Below are 9,013 nucleotides of genomic sequence, written 5' to 3'. Positions count from 1 at the left end.
GCCCAAGTATGGTTACGTCTGGCTCCAAAAAAACCAAGATGGTGACAGCCAATATGCTGAACTCTAGGCTTCAAAAATTGGAGTCCACAAACCAATAAGTGATGTCATCGTAGCTATGTACACTATTTTTACATTCGACAGACAACCATGCACATCCATAGCTAAGGGTAAAGTAGAGTCAACAGTTGACCTAACCCGCACGTCTTTGGACTGTGAGGAGGCCGAAAAACCTGGAGAAAACCCAGACTGACGCATGGAGAACATGCAAACTCCACACAGAAAGGCCCAAGCTGACAGGTTCTAACAACTGCACCACAGTGTCGCCCCCATGTCAAGATATGACCTCAATAAATTTTTCTAGTACACAAGATTGTTTTCTTTTTTTCATAATACCTCCTGAGCTGAGCTCCTCTGCAGGTGAGCATAAAAGCGTTTACGTAACAGAAAAATCCTTGATCTAAATTCAAAGAAGAGGAGAAAAAACATTTGCAGTCTCTTTCATTTAGATGAGATCTTTCATTACATTCCTGGATGTCTGAGCGGGGATTCAACAGAGGTGTAAAAAATGAGCTCTGGCTTGTCGCCTTGACCCGTCCGTGCTATTGGATTTATCTGAAAGCACACGGTCATCCATTCATTACCAACTATAATTAGAAAGTGCATGTCCCCGCGTGCACACACACACACACACACACACACACACACACACACATCACACACTCATAGCAAAGAGTGTATTGATTGGTCTCATCGTTAGTAGAGCATTTCCACTGTGACATCACAGGAGGCGCGTTCATTTGGACAGAAAGAGAAATGTTTCAGCAGGGGTGAAAAGAGGTAGGGGCTCCTCTGTCGTCTTATGCAACAGAATATGATACAATCCATCTATCCCAAATTCTGATGTGCTCTTAATGGGATTTTTGGGTGAACTCTGCTCCGCCCCAATCTGCCAATCTAATCCTTCCTGATAAGAGTTATGCAGTCTGCAAAGAAGTGTCCAACAGATGCAAAGGAGAATCCTAATCCTGATTCATTTGCTTTTTTTTTTTTTTTTTTTTTGAAATCATTATTATGCAACATATTCTTCAGCAGTGCAGAGGAGCAAAAATGAAGTGAACTGCAGTGACCCATCCACCAAAAAACTCTGCTCCAACTTATCATCCCACACTAGGGTGTACTGTGGAGCATGCAGTGCAGCTGGGAAAACACATACGCACATAAATACACACACACAAGTTTCCAGACACACACCTCAGTGGGTCCAAGAGCTGTAGCATTCCGTGGTACAGGATTACATGTTATTGCAAAACAAACCTGAGTTCAGTGTCCCCTGGAAGAGGACGGATGCAGTGCAGCTGATGTGTAACAACTGCAGTGTGTTTTTCCACATCCCTTCCTGTCACACCGTGTCATAGTAGCACAGGTTAATGATTGATGCTTTACACAGACCAGTCAATAGACTGACACAGACCTGCTTGTCGTGTGACTGGAAAAATCCAATTACTGAAGACGTGTTATGCGTTCACCAGATATGAGGCCTATATTGACTTTCAAACCCTGGCAAGTCTTTGAGGGATTCATCTCAGATAAGGTTCCTCTGCATTTTTGCAGCAGGTGGCCAATGATGTCAGCTCAGAGATGAGTAGATGGCCAATCCAAGCAGAGCACTGTGGATCCCTTCTATCCAATAATTTGTATTCAGGGGTGGGCAGATCACAGTGACAGCTTGGCTAGGTCAGGCCAAGATTGGCCAGACAGGCTCCCCATTAGCCCTGCCACTCTGCCGATAGAGCTGAACACTGTGTGCTTTTGTAGTGCTGCATCGATCCGCAGTGACAGACACACAGAGCCAATACAGGGAGGCCAAGGAGGCATGGCAGCGAGAGCAGCCACACTGCTATTCAGTGACTGCTGCCACATTTAAAAGACAGGCCCGAAACCCATGCTGGTAACCTTAATGCTGTTGGCTGGCTGTGTTCGACACGAGCCCATTACTGCTTCACATCAATGCACCATCCACTCTGTGGTCCTCCTGAGCTTAGCTGAAGGGAAACTGAAGAGGGACGGAGGCCAACACGCCGAGCAATCTGCCCGAGTTTCAGGTTCAGCTGCGATCAGCCTGTGATTAATGGAGAGCGCTGCTGTTCACCGCCAGTGACACACACTCTGAGAGAAGAGGGCAATCAAACCTATACGTACTGCTGGTCTGACCCGATGTGAGATAAGAGGCTTGATACTGTTGGGGATTGAAGAAAGCTGCTAAAAGTCAGCGAATGAAAATTAGCCTCTGTTGAAGGAAAGTCTGGGAGGAGAGATAAGAGGGGAGTTATGTAATTGTTGAAAATGAAGTCACAGGTCTTCTAGATGGGAACAACGTCCTGACCTTGACTCAAATACATGCACACAGACAGATACACACTTTGACAAAAAACACCAGTGTTTACAATCAAACATACAATTAGTCTGACACAGAAACAGATCATTAACACAGCACCAACAACATGCACAAAACACAGACAAAGCAGGAGTTATGAAATATGTTCAGACAGCAGAGCACTGATAATGATAACACAGGACGTCCTTATTTGAAACCCAAATATTTTGAGTAATAAGACCTTGTGGACAGTAAGACGAGAGTGAGAGAACAGAGGTGCTGCGGTAACATAGCCACACATCTAGATAGCAGATATCATACAAAGCATTTCATATCTATCAATCTCTGGTGACCTCTCTCTCTCTGTCCATTTTAACACTGTGAACAGTGTGTACTCTGTGTAATTATCAGTTTTATGATCTCCTTCAGACATTGAACAGTGAGCTTCTCCGGAATTTGTTTTCTTCACCGCTGTGGAAGGAAACTGAGGTGGCTTCTACAACTTTGACCTTGTTTCTTAATCTTTATGGTTTTATTGCCATAAAAAGGCCAAAAAAGTTTCCACTCAAGTGTGTCATTCAACGTTTACGAAGTGACTGAACCTAGGACTGTGATAAAAAAGTTGATATTAATCTTGGCTCAGAATTTTGTAGGATATATTTAAATCCTTTTTCTGCTGCTTGAAACAATGAAAGTTGCTTTTCTTGTCTTGGTGAAACCTGTCCTGGAGATAGTGGCATGTATGGATATTGTGTAAAATTGCCACAATATATATAGGTATGTAAGATTTTAAAAATATCAAGTTAGAAGCACAACATAGGTCAAGATTATACTTCCAGTTGTCTAAATGTGTGCTGGTAAGCTTCCTCTCCTCTCCTCGAGCTTTCCCTGTTTCCCAAAGTGCTGGAAAGCAGAAATTATGGAAGCAAATATGACACATAAGTACTTTAATTTTAACAACCACTGAATACAAGCAAGGGAGTTCAAGTATCTTGGGGTCTTGTTCATGAGTGAGGGTAGAATGGAGCGTGAGATGGATCGGCGGGTCAGTGCGGCTTCTGCAGTGATGCGGGTGCTGCGCCGGTCCGTCGTGGTGAAGAGGGAGCTGAGCTGGAAAGCAAAGCTTTCGATTTACTGGTCCATCTACGTCCCAACCCTCACCTATAGTCATGAACTCTGGGTAGTGACCGAAAGAATGAGATTGTGGATACAAGCGGTGGAAATGAGTTCCCTCTGTGGGGTGGCTGGGCTCAGCCTTAGAGATAGGATGCTCCTGGGCACCTCCCCCTGCACGTCCTACTGGTAGGAGGCCCCGGGGCAGACCCAGAACACGCTGGAGGGATTACATATCTCGTCTGGCCTGGGAACACCTTGGGGTCCCCCAGGAGGAGCTGGAAAGCGTTGGAGAGGAGAGGGATGTCTGGGGTGCTTTGCTTGGCCTGCTTCCCGTGCGACCTGGCCCCGGAATAATGAAAATGGATGGATGGATACTTAATACTGAAATTTACACCACTGAATTAATATCATTCAAATATTTTACTTTAAAATAGTGGAAACAGTGAATCTGAATGTATTTGTTCTGAATTCACCACATCGAAATTAGAATATGAAATCTTTTGATGTGCATGAATATATTTTTTCAGTGTTCATATATTCAGATCCAAAAATTTAAGTTTCAGAACTTCAGAAAAATTGTTTCAGGTTGCTCGAATTCCATTGGTCAAATTCAAATTTAAAAATTCAACTAAAAAAAAAAAAATTGCAACATTCGGGCTACCTAGGACAGGATTGGCAACCAATTTCAGGCCTACCAGAGCACAGACTGTAGGCCATGCGACCAAGACAGCGGCTCAAAAACTGAAACCCAATGATGACTACATGGAGAATGATGGGGCTCTGGTGAGTTGTCCAGTTTGATTGTACTATATCTGCTGTTCTATTTGATTTTGTGCAACCTGAGTATTTAGATCTGAATTTGACCCTGAATTTTTGAAATTCTGAAACTTTATTTTTGGATCTGAAGTTGTGAACATTGGAAAAAAAACATTCAAATACAGCTTTTGAATTTCCAAATCAAGACCTTTCATATTTTGAGTTTGAAGAGATGTATTTAGGACAAATACTTTCAGATTCATGGTTTACAAAGTGACATTTTTTAATGCTATGAGTTCATTGATGTTTAAATTTCATGATTAAGTATTCTGTGGCTGTTTAAACTGAAATACTTAGTGCAAGTCTCTTATTTGCTTCCATAAGAAATGTTGGCAAAGCATCATTTAGCAATAATTCAATGATGATTTAAACATTGAAGACTGCTGTTATGCTTCCATAACATCTGCTCATTGCAGTCTAATTGATTAGCCTGCTAACACTGTAGCTGCTGGCCTCATCTTGGATCTGAAACAAATTCAACAAACTGTTTGTCAAACTTTAAAGAGAAAAAAAGACTAATTCCAGACCAATGGTTGTAGCACTATTGTGTTTAAGCAGTAATACTGTCACGTGCAGAGGTGGGTAGTAACTAGTTACATTTACTCAGTTACATTTACTTGAGTAACTTTTTGGATAAATTGTACTTTTCAGAGTAGTTTTAATGCAAAATACTTTTTACTTTTACTTGAGTTATACTGTTTTAAAGCAACAATACTCTTACTTGAGTACAATATTTGGCTACCCTATCCACCTCTGAGTACATAATTACATATATATATATATATGTACAGTATATATAAGAATATATTTGTGTTTCTTGTGCCTTGATTTATGTTATGTTTGTAAAGATTTAATTTATTTTTGTTTTAGTTAAAGGGGTATCGTTTAAAATACATGAATTTGCAGATTATTATTTTTGATTGATTGATTACATTCATGTTCTTATTTTACAAATAAATCAGACGTTACTCAGCAGTTACTCAGTACTTGAGTAGTTTTTCACCAAATACTCTTTTACTCTTACTCAAGTAATTATTTGGATGACTACTTTTTACTTTTATTTGAGTAATATTGTTCTGAAGTATCAGTACTCTTACTTGAGTACAATATTTGGCTACTCTACCCACCTCTGGTCATGTGCCACTAACACTCTACCCTTTGAGTAAATCATTCAAAATTTCTATATGCCATCCAACCTTTGGGAAGCGACTTACCTAGAACTGGAAAAAACAAAATTGTTGACATGAACCTTGGCTTAGAATTTTATAGGATTTATTCAAATCCTTTTTGAATAAATCCTGCTCCATGCTGCTTGAAACAATGAAAGCTGCTATTTTTGTTTTGGTAATACTTATCCTGGAGATTGTTGCATGTATGTATGTTTGCCCAGATGCATACTAGTAGGTAACATTTAAAGACTAGTGAATTAGTAGCACAACACTCTGCAAGATTAAACCTCCAGTGTCTAAATGTGTGCGGGAAGCTTCTCTGGACTAATTAAGGCTACATCTAAATTTACACCAGATTAATTCACGCTTGTGCCATCCCAAAAATACCCTGTCAAAATCTAGGAAACAAGGACAGTGACTTTGATAACATGTTTGTTATCAAACCTGTTGGTTTCAAACACACAAGCACCTTCGGGTGAAAGGTTTCTGTATTAGTCCTGTTAGGAAACCTCCAGATTCCACAGCGTCTGATCCTCTTACATCACCACCAAACACCCAGTTTTATCTCTGACCCCATACAAACAAATTCAATCACATCAAACACACACACAGAGCACACACACACACAATAAACACAATGTCCCTGCCAGATCACTTAATCATGTCTCTCCAGAATATCCCGAGAATTGAATGTGTTTTTTTGTCGTTTGTCTGAGGGCAAGGTGCAAGCAAAACAGGTTACATCACATCGTAGAGAGGATAGCTCATACCCCCAACACACACCCACATGCACAGATACACAGACAGAGCCCTGTAGGTCTGAGGATGTTCCACTCACAGATGGTGAGAGGACGGCAAAGCAAAGGCAGATGGTCCTCCTCTCCTCTCCTCTCCTCTCCTCTCCTCTCCTCTCCTCTCCTCTCCTCAGTGACCATAATACAAATGCTGGCAAAACTGGTCAAAGATTCAAGATCTGCAGCCATGCCGATAATTTGGATTCTTCCTTTAATGCAAAGACATTTCTTCTGACCCACTTTTTGAAAACAAAACTACTACAAAGCACAATTCAGCAATATTCAACAATGATTTGAAAAGTGACAAATGCACGATGGAAAACTTGTTGCTGTAACATATGTAGCTGCTGGCCTCCTCTCAGATCCATGCCACAGTCATCCAACTATACATCACCCTCTGATGAGAAAACAAAGCTAATACGAGGCCAGTGGTGGCGGCACTATTGTGCATTACGTAACAGTACTGTCCCGTCCCACTAACACTCTACCCTCAGAGTAAATCATTCAAACAGCAGAATGAGATCCCATCTGCCCTGTGTGCAGGACGTAATTGTCATGCAGGAGTGTGTGTACATGTGTTTCTTCATACGCTAACCTTGTCTTACCTTTGAGCAGCCGTGCGTGGACGTGGTCGGTGCTGACGCAGGAAGAGAGAAACATCCTGGAACAGAAGGCAGTGAGATGAGACAGCCAGCTCACTCTGAGTTAATGGGTATGAGGAGGAGGATTTCTCAAAAAAATATTCAGGCAAGGAGGTTTAGAAATGAATCAATCATACATAAATGTCTTACCTATATTGTACATGTAACCACAAAAGGATGCCATTATGTAAACTGCCCCTGTGTACCAGAGACACAGTCCCCAGTGAAGAAACACTCTCTCTGTGTAGGCCTCTTTCACAATGCTGTGAAATACCTAAATTGCGCTGTGTCTGACGCGATCAGGGTGTGTGCGTGGATAACACAGTTCCTGTAAGGGTCAAACAGCCACTGAAATTAACATGAGTGCAAGAACTCCTGATCCGTTCTGCACCTTGGCTTCAGGTCCAGTGCAAAAACACTGTTAGGTAACAGCAGACACTGTGTGGAAAACAGCAGCAGCAACAGAGATCGGAATTAATCATTCTGTGTTATAGAGAGCAGAGCAGACCATATCGCTTCTGTAAGTGGTGTTACGTAATGGTTTCTCACTGTACTCACTCGGGGTAATCAGTGATTAATTAATTAATGGTGTTAATCAACTGAGGCCAACATCGCCCATACAGGCTTCCCTCTGAGTTTCACTTACAGTAGATTCCCATGGCAGCAAGCCCACCCGAACACACAGGTTTACGCTGCAGGCATTGCAGAACATGAATTAATCTGTAGAAGTGATAATAAGTGCACAGTCAGAGGAGAAGCAAACTATACACAAAACCCACAGCTTTGCCCTCATTTTCTCTTACGTCCATTCAGATGTTTTGATAACACGCAGCTGGTCCAGACCCCGCAGCAGTCTGGTTTAAATATCGAGTGAAGCTGGTCTTGCCAGCAGGACCAGTCTTGCAGGCGGAAAGTGGCAGGCACTGTGTGATGTTGTGAGCATGGAAAAACTGGATTTATGGGGCAGGAAGGAAAAGGGGGAGCCGTGTTCTGCTGTAGATTCAACACTGATTCTTCTCTGGCATTTGTAGAATCAGAACTTCATAAACCCCCCACTGATACTGACCATTACAGCGAGCAATAAAACACAAAGACTCCCCTTCAGAGGATGGACTGCAAGCACTAAAAGCATGGGCTGATTATGAGACAATGGGCCCCTGGGTACAGATATGCAAAGGGCTCCACCACCTCTCCTACACAGGAGCAAGACACACAGACTTTGTGGTGGTTTTGCATCTTATTGTAGCTGTAATGCATGTTTTTGTGGTTGTTTTGTGTCTTTTCGTGGTTGTTTTATGTCTCTTTGTGGTTGTTTATTGTCTCTTTGTGGTTGTTTTGTGTCTCTCGTGGTAATTTGTGCCTTATTTGGTCATTTTTTGCTGCTTCGTAGTCATTTTGTGTCACCTTGTGGTTGCTTTGTGCCTCTTTGTAGTTGTTTTATGTCTCTTTGTGGTTGTTTTACCTGTTTTTGTAGTTATTTTGTGTCACTTTGCAGTCCCTTTGCATCTCTTTGTGGTCTTTCAGTGTCTCTTTTTGGTCATTTTGAGTATCTTCCTGATGTTAATTTGGGTGACATTTTGCAGATGGAGGCCAGGGGGGCCTGACACTTGCCCAGTAGGCATGCTAAATAATCCATCCATGCATAAAAGTGTCTTCTTGTACAGGAATATATTGTAGGCTCTGTTTTGTGAAACAACAGTGCTGTGTGTGCAACAATGTGACCAAAAAAATCTGCCTGAGCTTGAGCATGTATTTTTCATTTCATTCAAATGTGTTTGGAGGCTTTTCCTAATCCACAGAAATGCATAACATTCGCGACCCATTAGGACTGTGTAATCCTTTGATTTAAGCTGACAGATAGAAATCATGAGTCGCCAAAACTGGATTTGCAAAGGTCTCACCCAGAAACAGGAATATATCTCAGCACAGGCCACTTAGACTGGATCAAAACATGAAGAAAAGGAATTTAAGAACAACTCTGATAATGAGATTTTTTTGAGAGAAGTGTAAGAAAGTGGCAGTGAAAGAGAGAGACAGAGAGGTGGTGGCAGTGAACTCTAATGATGGTGTGTCTGACACACTGACAGGCCAAGCCATACACAG

The 9,013-nt window shown here is 41.8% G+C and overlaps 1 long non-coding RNA gene across 1 annotated transcript; it reads right to left on the bottom strand.

Moving 5' to 3' along the window:
- Nucleotides 1-551: 551 nt before the first annotated feature.
- LOC126384278 (uncharacterized) lies at nt 552-8,959 on the bottom strand. Its single transcript, XR_007569251.1, has 3 exons — nt 7,061-8,959; nt 6,875-6,930; nt 552-3,829 (listed from the first exon to the last, which is right to left on the bottom strand). It is a non-coding gene; the product is annotated as an uncharacterized LOC126384278 (long non-coding RNA).
- Between the last annotated feature and the right edge of the window lie 54 nt (nt 8,960-9,013).

This window comes from Epinephelus moara, chromosome 1, assembly GCF_006386435.1.
Source record: "Epinephelus moara isolate mb chromosome 1, YSFRI_EMoa_1.0, whole genome shotgun sequence".
NCBI classification, from domain to species: Eukaryota; Metazoa; Chordata; class Actinopteri; order Perciformes; family Serranidae; genus Epinephelus; species Epinephelus moara.
This window is presented reverse-complemented; position numbering and strand designations above follow the sequence as displayed.